The sequence below is a fragment of the Uranotaenia lowii genome, chromosome 2 (genome assembly GCF_029784155.1).
Source record: "Uranotaenia lowii strain MFRU-FL chromosome 2, ASM2978415v1, whole genome shotgun sequence".
In the NCBI taxonomy this organism is placed as follows: Eukaryota; Metazoa; Arthropoda; class Insecta; order Diptera; family Culicidae; genus Uranotaenia; species Uranotaenia lowii.
The window spans coordinates 241,001,272-241,024,458 of NC_073692.1; positions in this window are offsets into that span (position 1 = coordinate 241,001,272).

A 23,187-nucleotide genomic window follows, 5' to 3' on the forward strand; every position below is an offset into this window, starting at 1 on the left:
AGAAACTTGAAGTTACAAGCTGTCAGAAAATGTCAAAGACGGCGAGTTTCTAAAATTTTCCAAAAAGATATGGTGAAAATAAGAAAAGGGGATCAAGTATCCCCACTCTCCCCTATATTTTTAATTATTATGTTGATATGCCTCGGTGGTTTTTTTTTTGGATTTTTAACCCTTTCCTTCCCACGAGGTTTTTCACGTTTTAAAAATATAAAAACTGCTTTACAACAAGAATTCTAGAACAAAAGATGCATAATTTAAGTCTACTTTTTTGATCCAGTTGATAAATTTAGATTGTGAGGTGGATCATGTATGCTCCATTGGGAAGATAACAACATATAGGATGCAAATGAAAAATAAGAAATAATGGCAAAATACATGGAATTTAATCACCGCATTGATAACAATCTAAAACGATCCTAATTTGTAAAATATTTCTTGGGTATATCCATTTCTCAAAAGTCAAACTATTGAAATTTACGAAATTTTTATTTTTGTCCTGAACAATGACCGCCATGACACTTGTCGCCAGAAAAAAACTGGATATTACGTTTTTATATAAAAAAATAACATAAGATTCAATATATTTTCAGATCAGTGGTTATTTTAGTAGTCGAAATACCTATCCTGAAGAGAAAATACTTTTGACGGAGTGATTTTCATGTGTATTGTTAAAAAGCCCAGCCAAATGAAAAGTACGTTTTGTTCCCAGTGTTCACCTGTGATCCACTGTAGTTATTCGAAAATATATATGTTGTAGTGGAAATCTAAGCAAACCATTGTTTGATTTTGATTACACAAGCAACCTTCTGCATGTCAGTATTTTTAATTGATGATTATTATGAAAACTTGTCATGTAATTGAACAACAAATGACGACTTGATTTAAATTCGAAAAAAATCCGACTTTTGTGCAGCTTTTGATCTGCCGAGCAAAAACTAGTGAATTTATTTTCTTAAAATTTTCTGCAATGTTTCTTCATTCATATCTACACATTTGGTGAGGAAATGGCGTTGATCCAAAGTGCCCAGTTCAAATGCGAGCTGTGCAAAGTCGTGGATCACCTGTGCTACCATGGGAAGGAAAGGGTTAAACGATTTTGATACGATCTTACTATTTTTCAGAGGCTATCTAAACTCCTTAATATCAAAACTAGAGTTCGCTTGAATGCTCTTCATACCAATGCCGTGTAGTCACCAAAATCCAATCGGGAATCATTGAAAAATGTGTGATGGAATTTACAGATAATGTGATAATTTAAAAATTGGAATTGTAATTGTTTTTTTATACAGTGATGGTAACCTTTTTTGAAAAATTATGTGAGACCCGTAGAGCCAAAGGGGTACAAGTTCAGAAATAATCAATTTGTGTAAAAAACGCCAAACGATTCTCCATGATGAATTTTCAACATTTTCAAAATTATATTCGCATTCTTTTACTTTCGAAAGAAAATTGCCAATATTCAAAAAATGTACAGAAAATGGCCAAACACAAGATTTACCCCTTTGGCTTATATCACTCAAGAGATTTTCATATCTTTGTTTTGAATTTAGTTAGAGTAGATTAAGATATATTTTTCCAAAAGATATACGCAGACCAAGAAAATCGATCAATTCTTAAAACATGCCTTTTCAAAATCAGCTTCGCGGGCCATAAATAGTTGGTCGCGGGCCACATGAGTCATGGTTTGGCCACCCATGCTTAGGGGAGAATGGGGATACTTGATCCCTGGGGATACTTGATTCCTTAGCTATATCTCGAAACTGGAATGTCTTACAAAGATCAAATGTTCTAGAAAAATGTGCCAAAATGAGCAAAATAACAATGCTTGTAGTTTAAAAAATTTTAACAAAATAATTGTTTGAGTAATTGAACTTTGTTTGAAAAATTTCACAAAATGTAACTTGAAGATCTTTTTTCATCACTTTAAAATGTTCCTTACATGGGAAAATTATGAAAAAAATATTTGTTCCAATATATCAATCGTTCGAGCGTAAAATGAACTTCATGATGCCATATTTTCAAAGCAATGGAAAACTCTCAACTTTTTTCAGAAAAAGTTTTCTAAAATGTGGATTATGGGTACAATTGATCCCCTAGAGTTGGGTACAATTGATCCCCCTTCCAAATGGCATATTCTTCTTCTGAATTGATCGTTATGATTGCTGATTACGAAATTACTAATATTCATCCAAAAACTAATATTTATCAAACATTTGTCTGAAGAAAAGAGCAAAAATAATTAATTTTCTCTTAATTATAAAAAATAGCGCCTTTAAGTATGCAATGTTATTAGCGTTGAGACAAAGTTATAGAATTTTCTTCTTATGTCTGCTATAAATTGTGAAATGAGGACAAACATGACCAAAATAGTCAATTAACATTCTATCTTGGGGTTTTGTTTGATTTTTATACAAGGATTAGGACTTCCTGAATAAAAGATCAAGTCTCCTTCAATAGGGGATCAAGTCTCCCCTAACTTCAGAAAAATCGCAATTTTTTTACTCCCACGAAAATGCTTCTTGTTCATCAACGGGTTCAAGTATCGTTCTAATTTTTGGAGCATAGAAACTTGAAGTTACAAGCTGTCAGAAAATGTCAGAGACGGCGAGTTGCTAAATTTTTCAAAAAAGATATGGTGAAAATAAGAAAAGGGGATCAAGTATCCCCACTCTCCCCTATGCTTATGCTTATGCTTATGATACATACACAGCCAGATCTTGTCAGCATCCCGGTGAGTAGCAAAAATACATTTACTACTCATTTTGACACGGCCGGGCCCACTGTGCAGTATTGGACGCAAAGACAACAGGAACACAAGGGAGGAAGAAACGTGGACAACAGTACCATACGTTCTCGTGTTTATTTAATGTTTATTCGTTGGAAGCATAGACGCTAAGATACTTCTATGCTCCTTGATGTTGGACCTTGCCATGCTTCCTTCAACGGTTGGAAATGAGGTTTTTATACATAGAAATTCAAAAGTTATCAGTACAGTTATTAAGGAAAAATTTCCCTAATAATTTTACAATCCTTTGAATTCTTTGTACCATCATCCCGGGTCATCGACCATGGTTATAGCGCCAATACTCGCTCTTGAAAAGAGTTGAAAAAGAAAAAAATATGATTAATAGGGCACTAAAATCTATAAAATATTTTCCTTGTTTAAAGATTTCAATGCCAAAAAGTATGATTAAAATAATGTGGATAAATATAAAAGTTCTTACCTGATTACATTTATACATTGTTCATTTAAAAATCAAAATATTTTTTTTTCTCAACTTGCTATTTCTCTATGAGCGAAGGAGTAGTTGATGACTTTTGAATTTTCATATTCGATTTGGTCCATCAAGGTCCAAGTTGTTGAAAACATTCAATGAGCATAAATATTATACATAGGACAAGAATTATAGGTACCAGATTTCACCAAAGGCTTCGCATTTCATGCATTACAAACAAGAAATAGTGAATAACTCATACGGTCGCATCGCTGCAAAGCAAGCTATGATAACCACGGGGAAAAAATATTTAATTATCAGCGTTACACAGCGCATGTAAGAAAATGCGCTTCTATGTTCTTATCAAATTCAATATCAACTCATTTCAACGATTGAAAAATATATCAAAGCACTTTTCACGAATCAACTCTTTGAAACTTTGTTGTTTGGGACATGGAAAGACATTAAAAACAAGAATAAAAAGGAACGAACTCACCAATTTGAAAGGTTTTAACGACATCAGCAAATAACTGGAACAAATTTCCACCTTCGTTTCCCATGGCTCGAACGAAATCAAATAAAGACATTTTTTTCCACTTCATGATCCTTTTCTGTCCGCACTTAATTTTATTCTTAAGACACTTTGATTTCAACAAATTTCCGGTACACAATTTCAACACAGAGTCTATTCACAATTGAACTCCCTCGCGCACTTCAAACAAACTAATTTCATTAAATTGCTTGAAATGAAGATTTATCAACTTTAACACAAAATTTTCGATGAAACTTTCACAACCGAAACAAAAAGCCACATTTTCTCCATTAGGTACTTCAATTAGTCGAAAAACTTTTCGGATAAAACGGACTTCATTACAATAAGAGTTATTTTGAAATTTTTTTAACTTTCCCTGAAAATTCAAGCGCAAAAAATTCCACGAGCGAGAAAAACCCGACCGCACTCGATCAAGGATTGCTTAGATCCTCGAGTCATGGTTTGGCCACCCATGATCTAAAACTTAGAAAATTGCGCCTTTAGGTATGCAATTATGATAGGGTAGTAGACAATCTTTTCGAATTATTTTTGTCTGACACGTATAAACTGAGAAATAAAATATTTATATGACCCAAAAAGTCAATGGAACTTTTATCTTTAGATTTTGCATGATTTTTGCAAAAGATTAGGGCTCCCTGATTAAAGCATCAAGTGTTCAAGTCTTCTAAGCTATTTTAGGTCTAGGTCTAGGTTCTTGGTCTAGGTACTAGGTCATGAGATCGAATCTCGGTCACGGCATATATAGTAATCTTTCTGTGAGCTGGTGTTTGAGGCATTTGTAAAATGCTAGCCATCATATCCTTGATGTACACTACACCTTAGTGTTAAGTAAATCAGATCTCTCCAAAGAAACATGAAGTTTCACCGAGAGTGTGTTCGTTTTTAAATAACTTGAGTATCGAATTGCAGTACAAAAGAGATTAATTCTCATAAATATAATAACTTTACTAAATATTTTTGCTCCATTTTCAATACCTTTCCCAAGAAAATTTGGTTCCATTTACTTGATCAGTTTCCAAGTCATTGAGAATTAAATTATGAGATTCCTCTGTTTCAGAATCAAGAAAGTTATTAGAAAAAATTATGGGTGCATCCCTCTCTCCTTTTCAGCTCCACTTGACGAAGACGAATTTGTCCTCATTGGCTAAAAATGTTGTCGAGTTGGGCAAAAAAAAATCTGAGAGCACCCTCTCACCTATTCATCCCCGCTTTGAAAGGTTCCCGAGAAAGCATAGTCAAATAGAATAGTTATCGAATTATGTTAAAAAATTGTATGGGAGCCTCTCTCCCCCTTTCTTTCACTGGAAAAAGGGAGGGGTCTGAAATAATCAGTGGAACATTTCACGTATCTGAATCTGAAATTTGAAATCTGAATTTGAAATCTGAATCTGAAATCTGAATCTGAAATCTGAATCTGAAATCTGAATCTGAAATCTGAATCTGAAATCTGAATCTGAAATCTGAATCTGAAATCTGAATCTGAAAACTGAATCTGAAATCTGAATCTGAAATCTGAATCTGAAATCTGAATCTGAAATCTGAATCTGAAATCTGAATCTGAAATCTGAAATCTGAAATCTGAAATCTGAAATCTGAATCTGAAACTTGTTGCCTTTTAGGCTCAAATTTTGAATGCTGTTAACTTTTGAGAAAAATGAAATGTCAAAACAAAATGTCTTTCTTTTTATTTGCTGACTCCTAAATTACGATAAGAATGCATAATTATAACAAATTTCGTCCTTGTTTGAGTAAAAAAGGTGCACCAATATTTGACTCGCAAAAATTATCTGCCGCCATGTTTGCCGCGAAATCAGTGAAGAAATTGAATTTGTGTTACCTATAGAGTAAGGTGGGGTAAAAGTACGAGTCGGGTAAAAGTACAATTAGAGATTATCACAAACCGTGAACAGAAAAATTCAAAACTCTGGCGTGGATTGATAGTGATTTGGACTGCCTTCATCCAGACAAAATTTTTTTTAGAAATATTGAAAATACTCCGAAATATGAGGTAAAGCAGCTTTTTTGCCCAAATGATGTAATATTGAAAATAACGGCAAACATGTTTGAGCAATCAAAATTCTTGCTTTCAATGAAAGTCTAAATGTGTCTGTTTAGTTGTTTTCAACCACTAGCAAATGCCGAAGAAAGAATTTAATTAATATGTCTCTGTTTTGCACAATAAGCTGTGAATCACAAGAAACCTTGAAGGGGCAAAAGTACGAACTGCAAATGGGGCAAAAGTACGAATGATATATAGAGTCTACTGAAGTAAATCTGAACGGAAAGTTTTAACATCTTTCTAAAATTCACTGGGAACATCAGCGCATATTTTTGTTTCTACAAAGACTTGCACGCGCGAAAAATTGCTCAAATACGATGAAAACTGGTTTTCGTAAACCTGTTGAATATGGACTATAAGTGAAGAACTCCAAATCCGCGCAGGTTGTTCTCCCACGTATAGGATTTGTATCAGAAGCGAACACAGAAGTAAGCAAAGATTGATTTTAAATAATTTTTCTCTTGACTTCATGCTAAACTGTGGAATTCTGAATGGTCGTACTTTTACCCCACATCATTCGAACTTTTGCCCCAGAGGTGGGGTAAGAGTACGCTTCGATAGCAGTTTGGCATTTTCACTACTGCTATCAAATGCGTTGATCGATTATCTTCGTAATTTTTTAGAAGAGGGATAAAAGTCTAAGAAATCCAATGCTGTTCTTGGTTTTTTAGAAAAACAACTGCAAAATTTTCTAAAAATAGGATAGCACTAAGGTCGTACTTTTACCCCACCATACTCTAAGGATAAAAAAAGTGAATTTTGAAAAGAAAAATTTTAGTTAAATTAAGCAATAAAAAAGGATTTTTTGCCAAAGTATGGTTAGTTTGCAAAAATATGATGACCATGTAATAAAAATAAATGATGTTTCAATTACTATATTCCGTATAATCATTGTTCCATTTCTCACCACCCATCCAGTATGGTGCGTTCTGTCCACTAGTTTTGGCGTTCTACCCCGCGGCTTGTTTTCTGGCTGTTTAAGATTTTCACAAAAACATAACCAAAATCGTGTTTTTAACATATTATTTCTTTTTGGTAAGATGTAAATGTGATCCCTGAATCATCGTGAACTTTCAATTTAGTTCATAGATGATGGCATAAATAGCGATTATCCTTAACTGGTGCGTCTTGTACAGTTTTCCCCTAATTAAAATTGAGTTCAAATTGGGAGTTATGGATTTGAATAATTTATGTAAAGAATGGCTGCCGCAAACTAAAATGAACGTCCAGCATGATTTGTATCTTATTATACCTGATTTCATATCATTTTGCATATTACCTGACACAAAAAAATAACCATGGTTGCAGCACCACGTCAAAAAAAAATAAAAGTTGTTCAAATAAAACCTGCATTAAAGTGGAATACATATTAAACAATCAATTATTCCTTATTCCTTTGCCGGATCAAAATTTCATGAATAAAGAAGAGCGAAATCTGTCAAAGCATCAAAATGTCTTCGGCATCGCCAAAACGGCCACTTTTGGCCGACAGAATGTTGAATAATTGAGGACTCAATTTGCCTAGCTTTCTCGCTGCTGCCGGTGCCTTCCGTTTTTTCTTCAAAACTTCCACAACGGAAGTTCCGTGGAGTTCAGAAAGAAGATGCTACTTCCGAGCCAGGTGTTGAAGTTCGTTTTATCTTTGCACCGAGCGACCGACCGACCTGACGTTGGATGCGATATTAGTTGTAAAAAGTTATTATTACAATTTAGAAGAGAGTGAGATCTATTCTTTGGAAGACGAGGAGCAGTGGTACAAAAACTTTCTCCTTTTGATTAATTCTCTCGCTTAGCTTCACGATTAGAATACATTAATATGGAAATTGATGTGTTGATTATACACTTTTGAAAGCAAAATCGAAAAACGGATTAAAAAATGAGGGATGGAATGGAATGGAAACCTTTAAGAAAGAGCTGCAGCAATATAAGGTACATACCTAATCGATTTTAAAAGATTTATATGATTCTACAAGCCTCTGTATACTCGATAAAAATAATTCAGAAATTCAGTTGAACCTCTCCTATCCGAAATAGTCGTGGGCAAGACTATTTCGAATAAGTGAAACCATGGATAACAATGCATCAATTTAACATATGATCCTCGATATATTTGAGGATCTTGTAGGAACCCGGGAGTTCCGATTACGCGAAAGCTCGGATAACTAGAGTTCGATAGGAGAGGCTCTATTTTTCTGTCCTCAATGAACTGAGATTCAAAAAATGAATTTGACGTTTTTTTTAACTATTCATTAATTATTTCAAAATACTATAAGATTTGATTCAAACGCTATTCCAACTACTGCAATTGGCTCTGTTGAACCTCGTCGAACTAGCCTACAGTTTGAACTTTAAATTCTAGCATGTTTGAAATTCCATCTACAGTAGTGTTCCAGGGCATGAAAAATCAGATCGTTTTTCAAAAATGCCGTTACAGACACTCTCTTCAGCTCAAATTGGCCCGAATTCAAGGAATGGCTGGTAAACCGGAGACGCATTTCATTGGCTCGAAAACTGTGCCATCCAAGAGAGGAAAGACAATCGATTTAGAAATAAAATTTTATTGTCCCCATTCCCAGTTCTGGCCGTGTTGCTGCGAGATCAGTCGTCTGACTGAACTCTCCTAGATGGTTTTTTTTTGTTTGTCAAGAACGGCTTCACGACATGATGTAAAACATCAATTTCAGAAACGATCCAAAGCGCGGGTCCCCAGTATTACGTCGACAGCTTCCAAAAGCTGGAATCGTCTGGGCGGAGTCATTTTCACATTAACGATACTTTATTGCAATGTGTGAGACATGAAACGAGGGTTTTCTCCCAGTGTCTGACTGAATTGACGGTTTGTTAATTTCAGAAGCGTGGTTTTGTGTGATTATTGAACAGTGTTAACCTTAATTCTTTGGCTGGGAGAATTATTATTCATGGGCTCTTAATGATCGAAGTAGCCATGAAAATCACAGAAGCCATACTGACAAACTGCTAACCGAGATTTATATATTCAACCCATAACAATATCAATAAAAACTAATTGCGTTATCATCAGCCTCATCATCATCACCTTGAAATACCGGCTGGCTTAGCCGATTCACCCTTGAGCCACCTCTAGGGTTCTCGAAAACGTTCAAGAAACTATCCCCAGTCCGGCGGCATCATCGATGGCTTAAATAAGCAAACAAAAATCCGGACAGTAGGTAGTATCTGCACGGCCGTTAGACAATAGGCCGGCCAAACTCGATAATAGTCCCAGCCCATTCCTGAAAACGGAATGAAATTAACGGAATTAATTAAAATCAACGATAATGGTCCTGGTTCAAGCAAATTTCTACTAAGCCTGTAAGTTGTGACGTGGTCAAACTTGTCTTTTCGATTGGCCGAAACTGGCTATCGTACCAGGGAAGATTTGGGTGACAGTTCAAATTTAAAGCAAATTGGAATGCAACTTGAAACAATATTCAGGGATATACATAGATATGAAACTTAAGACAAAAAATTAAGTACAAAAATCGTGTCACACTGAGAAACATGAAATTTGCAATCAGTTAAGTTTTCATTATCAGTTTTTAGTAAAATGTCAACAACTAACATACATACATTTTATATTTTTTTTACAAGATGGAAATTTGAATTCAAACCATAACAGCCGGATGTTTGCTGTCGTTAGTGGGTTCGTCCCACTAAAACCACCTTGGGCTTCATGTGCCAGATGTGCCCCTTGGTTTCACCCTATGATGATACTACATCAAGGGGTAGGCTGTGCTCATGCACTTATACATCTCACCCTTTTCCTCTTTCTCAATTTTGGTATTTTTCCTTTATCTCCTTTCTCCTTTTCCTATATCGCCAACTTCAAACTGGTACGGAAGACCCCGAGACGTGTGCCAGTTGAGTACCGCTTTCATAGTAACTCACGCCCGTCACAGCATCCACTATCCCGGGGACCCCGAGACGTGTGCCGATTAGGTAACGCTTTCAAAGTAACTCGCGCCCGTCACAGCATCCACTCCCGCCGGATTTCTAACCACCAAGGCATGGCCGATTGAGAAACTACCAAGCTAGAATCCCGTCACGACCATGGTCACGAACGGTATCTCCGCTTCTTTTTGCTGCAGGAAAGCTGAGTACGTGAGACCTTTTAAATCCCACCACACGTATGTATGAGTCCAGATTAGGGTTATACCGCGCCCTAAGATCGCATTGCTTTTGAGTTGTAGTGAAGTACGAGGCCCAAGCAGCGATGCCACACATACCGATTTTCCGGTATTTATACCGATTTTTGAGCAAAATTTTGACCAAGAATCGGTATATACCGATTACAGATTTTTGGCAAAACATACCGATTTCATACCGATTTTTAAGATTTTAACTAAAAATTCATTCCACTTCAAAATTTCCACTTCATTCAAGCTATCCTCGTAAAGGTCCCGTAGAAAGAAGACAAAGTTCGGTAGCTGGCGTGGCGTAACTTTGATCTGAACAACTTTTAAAGTATTCTGCAAAGATCTCCACGGCTCACTCTCATAATTTGTTCAGTTGTTCGCGCTGTTTTGTACCATAATAGTGTGATGCACTATTATGGTACTCAACCTCAAAGCCAATGGACTAAGCTCAAGGCTGAAATTTGACCTTCTGCGACTGCCAATAGATTTTTTTCTAGAGCTATTGTTCAAACAAATGTATTCAAATTTTTTGCATTATACAAAGCATTGTTAAGAGAACATTTAGTCATTTTTTCGTAGAAAAATATTGAAAAATGAGCCGGTGACGGAGCACTTTCGAGGATGCCTTTTAGAAAACAGGATTTGCGGTGGACACTGTATCTCAGCATAGAATCATCTGAAGTCAAAAGACCAGAGCAAAATATTTTTAATAGATGTTTTTCTGAACCCCAACGTTTTTATCTAACTTAAAAAAAATTTATGAAATTTTTGTGGCTGTTTGAAGTAAAAACTACGATTTTTCACGAAAAAATCCGCCATTTTTCACCTGTAAAATCTCCCCAAAGTAAAAAAAAAAACAAAAAAGAAAAACGTTGGGGTCTGGTATTTTATATGTAGAAAATATGCTCCAAATTTGAAAAGAATCGGATAAGTAGTTTTCAAATGACGATGTCCACGGACTTTAAAAATGTGCTTTCGAGAAAAACGCGTTTGAAGTTTCTGCTCTTGCTTTCTTGCAGTATTAGATAGGAGGAGATAAAGGCCTATAATTTCTACAGTTTTGCTTCAATTGACTCTCAAATTTGACACAACATTCTTGAAATGAAAAAGGTTAGGTAACTACCACCCCCCCCCCCCCCCCCCTTAAGGTCAATCTTAATTGACGATCGCATAAAAGCTCTTGTCTCGTGAGATGCTAACTTTTCAAGGAAATACATACACCGTTTGAATATAATCATAATCCTTGTTCAACTTGTTGCCAGATGGGGTATGTCTAGATTTGAAGTGATACACGGTATGTAATAAGGTAAACAGCCATTGGATTTGTATGTGCTTACTAAATAAAAATTTCCTTTAGGTTGACCTAGTTCTATTATAACCTTATCAAATTTACATCCCACTTCAGCCAAACATCAAAGTCTCAAGTTTTTACTTGATTTATATGCCTAACCATCGTGTAACCTGAAGGTGCTTTCCATGCCTCTATTTTTCTTATCAAACGGTAACTCTTAAAAAAAAATTTCCATTCAGTTATGAGTACTGGAAAGAAACACTTATTTCGGATTTTCTGCTGAATTTTCATTTGTGATTTTTGCTTTCGTCAGCAAAAGCAGATAGTTTTAAAATTAAAAAAAAATGTACAAGTCATGACAAACATAAAGTTCTGTTAAAATTTCAAAACCGTAGGTAACTAGGTAACTAGTGTTACCTAGAACCAAGTTACGGGGAAAATGCAATAATATAAGCTAAAACACATTTAGTCAGTCATAAGAATTCTTAGAATTGCTGTTTATTGCAAGCTTCTATTTACAGAAAAATACGTTAGGAAGTTGAAAATGTAGGTATTTTTGAATATTCACCTCAAATACCGATTTTCATACCGATTTTTAGGATTTACATACCGATAAAAGATTTTTTTGGGTTTCAAAATACCGATAGAAATGTGACATCACTGGGCCCAAGACCTTCCGTTAGCTTGTCAAATTTGGTTGACTATATCGCTCTCTCCGTTCATCATCTTTCCTAATTCGTATTAGATCGCGCATGATTTGCGAGATTTCGTCGACTATAACTAGACGCATTGTTCGCCGCAACAAATTTCACTCACAACATTTTCAGCGTTTAAGTTTTTAAGTTGTTGACGCCTTGAAATGAACCTGGGGCAGAAAAAGATAGCATGTTCTGCCGATTCTTCCGTATCTACACATTCAGGGCTGTAAGTCGAGCTGATAAGTTCAAACCGATGAAGGTATTGATTAAAGCACCCATGATCCGAAAGAAACTGCGTCTGGTAGAAGTTGACCTCTCCATACTTCCGATTTACCCGCTCCTCCGCATCGTAGTTTCGACAGCGCTACGCTCACAAGGAGACGTCTCTTGCTACTCTTTGGACCATGACAGTTCGGCATAATCCAATCCAATGAATTTATGACTTTCGATGCACTTTCACAACAGTATTTGACATGCGCACCAAAAATTACAGAAATGTCCGTGTCCGTCTCCTCCTATTACTACAGAGGCTCTTCCTGTCAGCTCGTGAGTGAATTCATCAAACATTATGTTGAACTCCCTGATCGTCCATCTTGGTGGAGCGTAGACGCTGCGCAAAAAAAAGATGCCGTTAGTTTTAGCAATCACAAATCCGTCCCGAGAATCTACCACTATCTCCTGGATAGGAAAACGTCCCGTGGCGTAGACAGCAGCTAAGCCAGACCTGCCCGTTATCCAATTACCGTTTCCAGACGGGATTCTGTATCCAGCAGAAGTTGTGCACCTTCGATATGGTTTAGTCGATTATTTCCAGTTTTACCGGCTTGCCATTGCCTTTTATGTATATACCGGGCAGTCCAAGCCACCAGTTTCGTGGATATTGCCATCCACCTGCTTGCTTAGCATACATTTCTGCTGATTTTTGCATCCTCGAGCAGAGTGTCCCTCTTCACCGCATCATTGACAGCTTCGTGACCGGTCAGGTCCGTTGTAGCTTCAGGATAGATGACCAAAATACCAGCATCTGCTCCGGTATTTCGGGTGCAGTTCTAAAATGCCCTATGCCGAAGCTCTTACACTCCCTACCGTCATGTCAGTAGCGTGTTGGCAGCTATTGGTGAGAGGCGAATCGTTGCATTCCACCCTACGCTTTTCTTATTTTTGTAACTACTGATTCGTTGCTCATGCCAGGTATACAATAGATGCGACCTGCGATAGCGCTCGGACAGTCGCTTTCAACAAGCTCCTTGAAGTCGGTGCTCTTTACCGTCGCGCCGGGTCTTTTTTTAGCTCAAAGAGTAGTTCGCCTTTTTGGGTGCGTCTTGTTTACGTGACGCTCTCACCAAGAGCAGATAGCTCTGTGCGTGATTATATCCCATTTACCCGAAAACCATTGCCCAGAATAAATTTTTCCCAGAATGACAAATACCCGAAATCAAACCCCAGAATGAACCATTTCCCAGAAAAAAAATTCCCCAGAATGCACCATTTACCAGAATTTTTTTTCCCAGAATGGACCACTTCCCAGAATTTTTTCCCCAGAATGGAACATTTACCAGAATGGCACAAATCCCAGATTTTTTCCCCTAGTGTTATTTGTTTTTTTTCTAATGAATTCTTGAATATTTCATATGATTCGAAATTAATTTTTTCAAAATGATTTTTTAAATGAAAGACTTTGAAATTTTCCAACTAAATTTATTTTAGAACCAATATTGGGTACTTTAATTGATTCAATGCTTACCATGGTCCTTTAAAAAACCCTTTTTGGTATCCGACTCCTCACGCTGCGCGTTCAAACTTGAAAGACGTTTTGTCCTTCACGCTGTCGCGAGGCGGACGGGGCTAAGGGATCACCCCTAGCTTTCACGAAGACCTATGAAGCCCCGGCAGACCTAGACCAATGTCTTAGGGCCGCCGCTTCCGACGGCGGGTCGGCGGCCTCCTCGGATTTGGGAGCTTCGGCGGCTTTGTGCCGGCTCAGCCCATTCATCCTCGTTGGTTGCGGCCTTGCCGCAAAAGAATAAAGTTATGAAACCTCATTTTTTTGTAACAATTCCTTTTTTTTAAATAATTTCTAGTAAGGATAAATGTTTTCAATTTTCTGGGAAATGGTCCTTCTGGCTAAAAAATTTCTGGTACATGGTTCATTCTGGTGAAAAAATTTCTGGGAAATGGTACATTCTGGCGAAAATTTTTCTGGGGAATGGTTCGTCTGGGGAAGAAAAAATCTGGGGAATGGTTCTTTCTGGCGATTGGAATTCTGGGAATTTTTCATTCTGGGCAATGGTTTTCGGGTAAATGGAGTACAACCCTGTGCGTAGCTTTCGGAACAAGTCCCCATACTTTGTGCCTTCTTTCGCATCCACGATAAGGGCATAACCCCTGGATATCCCCCGTTGAGGTTTGGGTTTTGGGGGTGTAACGTCACTTTTGTAAGAAAAATCCAATCCTTCTTTTAAACCAAATTTAAAATTTGCTTTTTTAGAAAATCGATACCTGTCCTGTGTCAGTGAATATGAAATCGCATTTTTTTTCTTGGACTTAGGGAATATTCCGCAAGTTTTGAATGACGAGGATGCTGAAGTCGGTCCCAGGCTGTAAATGGATTACCAACAGGAAAAATCATTGATATTTCCACAAAGCATTAACATCATTTTTCAACTTATGCTACGTTCAGGCTTGAGTAATGCTTCAAATTTCTAAATAAATCCAGAAGCAAACAACAATAAAAAATTAACCATTTTTGAGGCTGGTACCGTAATCCGGGGTAATATTGATCACTTTTCTCAATGTTTTTGGTTTATTTTTACTGTAAAGGGGAATGTGGCATGTTTCATATTTTTAAAACCAGTTCTGGACTTCTACGAACGTAAAACATGGATGCAGAAATTTATAAGACTACTTTAAATTTGATTTAAAAATCGATTTCGTCTCTGTTTAGAATTTGACGCTTTGGGTTACATTGATCAATCTCTATTTTGGCGGTTTTAACGAAATTTCTTGATCATAAAGGATGCAAAACAACTTCATTATATTGACAAATGCTAGTTTATCAGTTTTACCTTGCTTTTTAACGTTTTCTTTTAAAAACATTTATAATCGAAAAAATAACTATTTTGTTGCATACATTAAGGGGCAAAAATTACAATAATTGCTAAATAGTTTGACCTACAAAATACAAATGAAATTGTACCTTCACACAATCCCCTAGACCTTCCCATTATTTCCATTTTCATTTTTTCATCAAAGTTAACCATTTGATAGGGTTCCTATCCATTTGTCCAATACGGGTTTACTCTTAGCGGCTTTCAAACTTAGAAAACAGTTTTAAAAATTCAAACTATAGACTGAGCTATTGATGATAATGTGCATAAATTTATTGTTGGTCAAAGTTACCCCGGTTATCAAGGTTACCCCGTTTTACCAAGAACCAAGAATGTAAGAGCTGATTTTTGACTAATTTGTGAGCGCTGTATCCAAACATATAGAAGAACTCTGTTTATCCGAGCACCGGTTATCCAAATTTTCACGTTATCCGAGTTTTTGTGATAATACAAGATCCCCATATGTGCCTAGTTACCTATGCGCCCGAATGATATCCAAAACCGGATCAAGATAATATGGTTATCAATGTTCAGTACATAGAACCCCGCTTATCGGAGATAATCGAGGGAAGAACCACCTCGGATATGTGAAGCTTCGGATCACACGAAATACATTGAAATCTTTATTATTTTCTTCTTGTTTGGCATACCATTAATGGGCATAGCTCGATCAACACATAAATTTTGTTTTGCTATTTAATCGTCATTTTTCTGCGGGTTTAGACTTTAAACTCGTTGAAAAGTCTTTAAAACAGCATGAAAATATATCGCGGCAAAAAAATACAACTATAGGTACACATTTAGAATGTCAGAATTTTTGCAGCACCTATCCGGTCCAGACGAATTCAAATTATTTAACCTAAAATCCTTGAAAAATCCGGGCATTAGATTTAAAAATTATCTTCCAAAATCCATGCAATATCTCGGCAAATTGGGTCAAAACCTGGAAATTATTACCCGAGCAGACTTTTATGGCAAAATTATAGCAAATTTTGCTATCACGCCCTGAGAGGAAAAGTTGCTCTCATTTTGGTTGACATAAGGTGGTACACAGCAAAAATGAGAGCAAAATTTTTCATACTTGGTTAGCAAAGTGATACCAAATTTTGCTAAAACTGAGACCCTAATTACACCTCGTTTTCTGAGAGCTTGGAGAGCACAATGATGCCAATATAAAGCATCAAAAAAAAATTCGGTTACAGCAAAATTAGACAACAGTATGCTCTCAAAATTTTTCGAAAAACGAGATATTGGTTAGGCCTCAGATTAAGCAATATTTGATATTCCGTTGCTGTTTGCGGGTTTACGTATGTTTGCTTCCAGTTTTGCTGTTTTCCATCTTATGTCAAACAAAACGGAAACAAATAAGACACTAAAGGCGTGATAGCAAAGTTTGCGGAAATTTTGTCCGAAAAGTTTGATCGATCGGGTATGAAATTTGGGAACCCAATTTTGGTATTGTTGGCATTATTTCAGGCAAAATGATACCAAACACAGCACGATAGCTAAGTAAATTTGATATAATTTTCTCTAAAACTTGGTTTGGGTAAACAATTACGGTATACCAACTTAGGTGTCTTCGATGTTTTTTCTTGGGAACACTAAACTGTACAGTATAAAATTTTCATCGCTTCGAGAAACGCCATAACGTATGCCATCTCGTTGCTTAATATTCGTGATTCTAAGGTCTAAAAAAATCGCTTTGTACAATGGAACTTTGGTTTCAGAGTTTGTACATATACAACTGAAACTAGGAGAAAATTACTTTTCAAAAATAAATCTTTCCTTTCAAAAAGTTGCTGTAAATGCTAACAATTTAGCATTTCAATAATTCAACTTTATTTTGGCAAAGAAATTACTTTCAAAGTTTAACTATGAGAAAAAATATGTTTTACAAACGCTTCTCAAAGCAACGGTTGAAATCCATCAAGATTAAACGCCCTAATGTAGGCAAATTTTGGTCTAAAACATAGGAGGCAACCTAGGGCAACACCCATGCACAAACGACACAATGTGCACAGTCAAAACAATCAAGTTTATGTATATTTAAAAAAAAGTTAAAAAAATCGATTTTTCGAAAGTTTATCTACAAATAATAACAGATGATTCTAAAATATTTTCAATGAAAATATTTTACCTTTTGTTTTTTTTTTGCCATATTTTTATCAGTGTCGGTTTTATTTTGAATTAAATCAGGAAATTTTAAGGCATAATGAATATAATGTTTATTCTCTAAGTAGATAATATTTCGAAATATCCAACTGTTATGGATTTCTGAAAAAGTATTGAACTTATACATACATAGGACGTGACTCAGGAAAAAAAATAAAAAAAACTTTGATACTTAATTCGTAAAATAAACTTAATCTAAAATATTTGAGGAACATTTTTTCTTTGTAATTCTATATATAATGTGATTCCGAATGTAACGGCGCGGTACAATTGTGCTCCTTGAAACTGGGTACTATGTACCAGAAATTGGCACTGTAGCAGAAGCGTAGTTTTCATAAACAAGCACTGAACATATCCTTTCAGTAGGTTTATCGAGCATACGCATGGATGTTCAAATCCTCTCCATCCATCTGCATCCATCTGCAATAGATTGATAAAGAGATAGAATAATCATGCAGTACTTGTTTGCGAATCAGAAGCATTTAAAAATACACAAAACCAAGAGTGCTGTTCGATTCCTAAGCTGAGCCACAAATAACTAATCGATTCGTGAATATAAGATCAACCGAAATAAGTAAGCGTCCGATTATTAAAATGTTTAAGAAAACGTTGAATAAGCAGAATTATTTAAACAAATCATCTTAAAATTCGGTAGCTACTGGACTTGGCTTCAGGTCCTGAAATCAAAAAACCATGTTTGATTCAAAAGCTAACGACCAATGAGCGAGAAAAGTGCTAAAGATTTTGTTTATCTGAATAAGCATGATAAAACTAGTGTCTTTTGAAAATAATAGCCTGACCTGATTCATGTAGCCTGCACCTACATTTCACTGCTAGTGATGACGTCGATATTGGTAAAGAGTTGTTGAATGAAGTATCGTGTGATTATGTGGAATTGGGGTGAAATTATTTGAAAAGAATAAATCGTTCCCAAACATATGCTAAACGATTCAAACTTCAATAGATGCGAGTCTAAGAAAAATCAATATCTTGGCAACTCACGATTGAGTTTAAATAAAGGAAGATGTCGTCTTAGAATCCGAGGCGAATTTCGTATTCTTCTTAATACCTTCTTAATGTTAGCGCACCAGATTTTCTTTTCTTTTTTGGAATCAGGTTTTAACATAAATTGAAGCGCTTTGGATTCGTCAAGGTGCTCAATTTTTCACACATTTTTCGAAATTCGAGCAGTTTTCAATGCAATCTAAAAAAATTATAAAAAAAAACTGAATTTCGCACCAGATATAGATTACCCTTCTCATCATTAGGGCCTCAATTAAGATGTGAGATTGAACCAAGTATGAAATTCGACAATCGAAATAAGATTTCCAATTTGAATATTACAATCGAGATTTGGCATATTTATCAGAATTGGAACCTAAAGCAGAATTACATTAAATATAAGAAATCAGCATTCAAGAAAAATATTATTAATCATAGCTGTGTTTAAAAAATAATAAGTAAATATCAAAACCCAACATCTGATTTTTAGTTTCAAGCTTCAAAATCAATCTTAAACTGGAATTAAATTATATTCGATAAGAAACAAGATTTTCACTTATGTCAATATTGAGTGCCTAATCTGACTTAAAAAAAATTACATGTGTAAAACTAAAATTCATGTTTTGTGAAATGTAATATCGGAATCATCTAAATTTATGTAAACTGATCATCGTGTTCAGATGATGGATTGGATGATGGATATGAAAAATCGAGCACCTTGATCATTTTGACGAGCGTTTTTCTCGAAACTTGCATTTGAACACGTGCCTTAATATTATCCTAACCACTTCAATTGTATTCAGAAGCATGGACGCTACTGATCTTCCTTGTTTTAACTTCTCATACAAATGCGTATTTTGATACACGTGTCTACTTACAGTAATGAAAATAAGTACTACCTACATATTTAAGTCTTCCAGCTTTGCTGCTTGGTCTCTCCTCCCCTCGAGCACCATTTTCGTTTCACAGAGGTGATTATACGTGTTATCGATGTGGTAAGCTGAGCCACCGTGAAGTGTATCCCACTTAAACCTCATGGCTTCCGACATGTAAAGGTGTCACTGTTCTGAAAATAAAATATCGAAATGGGTATTCGAAAATCGTATAAAGGCCTGTGAATATGTGGCTATAGAGCATTAAAGATGTTCTTTATGGGTTCATTTTTCAAATATACAATTAAGTTCCTACCCTTGATTAGAATTGCATCTGCTTGTTGACTCTTTGAAAGGCGAGGACACATTGTTCGCTAAACGGAAAAGCAACATCCTTTGCAGCTGACTTGTGGGAACATTGATTCACTAGGCAGCTCTCGATGAATGTTCGACATATTTTTCGTCCGGAAGCTCATTTAAAGCACATCTAATAGCATAATAAAAATAAAAATAGTGTTGCAATCATTACACTTAAAAACATCGCTTATTTTAAAAATTGCAAAAAAAACCTAAAGAATTAGTTAGATTCAGATGAGCAATGAAGTACTTACATTCTTCTCCATTTTTTTGAACATGTAGTTGGCAGTTCACAGTAGAAACGTTTGTTGACGAATTATCAAAAGAGCGAAGATAATAATGATTCCTGTCGGATACATTCCGGGTAGAGGCACTTGTGACGGCAGCAGGCGGATCCAAATAACATTTCTCAGGCAACTTAAAATCAATGCACTCTTCCGCTTGGAACTTTGTTGGTGGAAATTTAGAAACCTTTGATCGTAGAATTGCATCGCACCGGGAACCGATTCTGGTGGAGATTTTTAGATCCCATGTTTGGTGTTTTGGAAATCTGTGGGTACATGCGTTACCTGTAATGAATCACATTAAATATAAGAAAATCAATAATTAAGTACATCAAACATTCAGAACACTTTTACTTACCGTATAAAAACCACCATAAATTCCTTCAAAACAAATAAAGCAACATCTGCGATGTTTTGATTTCCGAATTGAACTGTCACTACTACACGTTAAAAGTGGGTTAGTTGTAATTGATTATTAAACATTAATTATAATCATTAGGTCGCTTATAACCCAGTTTCGTGATAAGCGCATCTTTTTTATTTGAAATAAATGTTAGTTAATTATAACCTAATTAGTTTATTAATAGACACTTTTCTTGGTATAACTGCTCGGATTTTTGAATAATTTTAAAGCGGTTTCGATAAGAAAAATTGAGGTTTGGAAGCAAAACACATCTTTGAATAAAAATTATGTACATTTAGTAAATCCTTTTCCATACATGCAATCTGGTGGCCAAAAGCTTATTCTTCAATATTTACGTATTTTTACTGTTTTCAAAATCAATTATTAAAGTTCCTATACATAATTAAAGGCTTGATGTATTAAAATTAAAAAAAAAAAATCATTTGTAGAATTTCATAGCTGAACAAGTTAATTTATTTCTAATCATTTTCGTTCAAGTCGGTCATAAATGTTACTTATATTCACTATAATGTTATATTACTTATTTTTACTATAATGTATGTAAATGATTCAACTTAATAAAATTTATGAAATGGTAAATCATCTGCGGGGAAAATAACAGGAAAAAACCACCGTATATAGTTTTTATGCTGTAATTTTGATATCATTGCATAAACTATAAAAATAAAAAACTTTTGGAAATAATTTTAATAATTTGGACCGAGAAACACCGAATTTTTTTTTTAAATTGGATACGTTAATGATAGCTTATTTTGCTATCAGGAAATTCTATACCAAATTTTGCTTAAACTTTGCTGTTGGAACCTGAATTTGGTCTCAGTTTGCTGTCAGAAAAATATGTTTGAGACCTTGGTTATGCCACATTTTGCTCTTATGAAAAATTTGACACCAAAAACCGCTATCGGTTTGCTGTTGACACCTTATTAAGGTCTCATTTTACTATCAATTTTGGCATCAAAGTCTGCTCGGGTAATCAAAAATAAAAAAAAAAATTAACTTTAAAACTTTTTTCGTTCTGGACGCATAAATAAATTTTTTTTACAATACAATTTGCTTTTTTTAAAGTTTGATTTGAGAATAAGATTAAACCCTGTCAAAATCCGAATTTTTCCAATGAAACCGTGCAACTGGGCCAGACAGGACTTTTCCCAAATTTTATATTAAATATCCGGGCAAACCCGGATAAAACCGGGTAACCCGGCAACCTTATGTTTGACTAGAAAACATGAAGAAATACTATCCCAGTCAAATAGTGCCACCCAACATTAAAATATAAGCAATTCCTACACTCAGAGGAAATCTTATTATAAATTTCATAAGATACATCTTATGAACCACTTTTTTGCGTCCAAACTAATTTTTCATAAGAGTCTTATGAAATTCTTTCAATTTTCATACGATGTTCTAAAGAAAAATAGAAGAAATGGCATTGTGAAAAAATGATGAACACATTCATTCATAGCCTCAGTTTTTTTTTTTCATCATCTAACAGTACGAAGCAATCGCCAGTTCATAGTTATTATAGTTTTCCTTCAATGTTAAATGTTATTGTTATCTCCGGAATGGTAAGTTCGATTTGATGTTTTTGGTGTGAACGACAAAAAAACTTTGATGGAGCCGTCTGTTGATACGCTGCTGATGGTGACCATGAAGGATTTAATTTTAAACAAATTTGGCAAACAATAAAGCGAATGTTTTCAGGATGAAATATCGAGAATTTTTCTTATTAGAAAGTGATTTACTGTTTCCATAAGAATCTCTTATGAAAAGCAACAACCTCTCATTGAAGTAGGCATTCATCTTCAGAATTCATTCGCGTCATAAGACAATCTTATGAATTTCATTAATTTTTCTTATGGCGCCACTTCATAAGAGAATCTTATGGCATACATAATAATATTTTTCTGAGTGTACGATAAAATCGGGCTAATCGGGCTACAGGGCATTTGTATCGGAAAATGGTAGGTTCGCCACCTTTTGTCGGTATTGCGAACCTGCAAAATCTGACAAACAAAATTAGTCAGAAAATGGTTGAATTTTTGTTTTAAGCGTCCTTTCAGTGTGATCAGTGATTTAAAGGTGTGTGATTCATTGATGTTTTCAAAAAGCAAGATTAAAAGAGTAGACTTTTTATTCTCTAAATGTCATTTTGCTTATTTATTACATCGGGTTTATCTAATTATTTAATTCGATACTGCTAAGGATTTTGTCAAGATGGCTGTTATCTTCCAGTGTAAATATGCTTCGCAACAAAATCGTGAGAGGATTCCATAAAACGAAGCGTTTGAATTTTCTAAGATACTGCAAAACAATTGGCCTTCCCGTTTTCCTTTCGAGGATGTTTCGTGTTTTCATGTGGAAACGTGCTTAGAATTCGCCATCATTATCAACATCTCTGCGGATGTGCGTCGTCGTTGTCTGCAGCAGCGTCGCTTCACGTCCGTCCGTCGACGACGTCTGAGAAGTCTCAATTTTCCCAAACCATACCCTGTTGCATAAAACTTAATTGTCTCTGTATGGTTGTGTTGTATTTTGTACTGGATGTTACGTTCTGTCTGACCCAAGCATAAATCGAATCGCTACTGGGTGATGTAATTTGGTGATTAGTACCCAATGCTTGTACTGCCGGTCTGTAACTACACATCGGGCCAACTAACGGATCTGTTTGGCTTAACGAGGCTCTCGGTCATCGAATGCCAAGATGCCACCCAGGCTCCGAGACGATTGATTCTTTTCCGGCAACTTCTATCATTCACCCGTTCTGGGAACCCCGTCTCAGTATCGTCTACCTACTAGCTACTATGAGACACCGAACTTGGACCATAAACCGGCCACATCCGAGATGTGTTTTTGGTTTCTCGGACCAAAATCTGGCCAAACCAACTTGTTTGTTTGTCGTTTGGTCCAGCCAGCAGGTTTTGTTGATTGATTAATTAATCATGTTTGATTAGATCGTAAAATTGGAACGTTCTTCTTTTATGGATTCTCCTTTTCCTCAG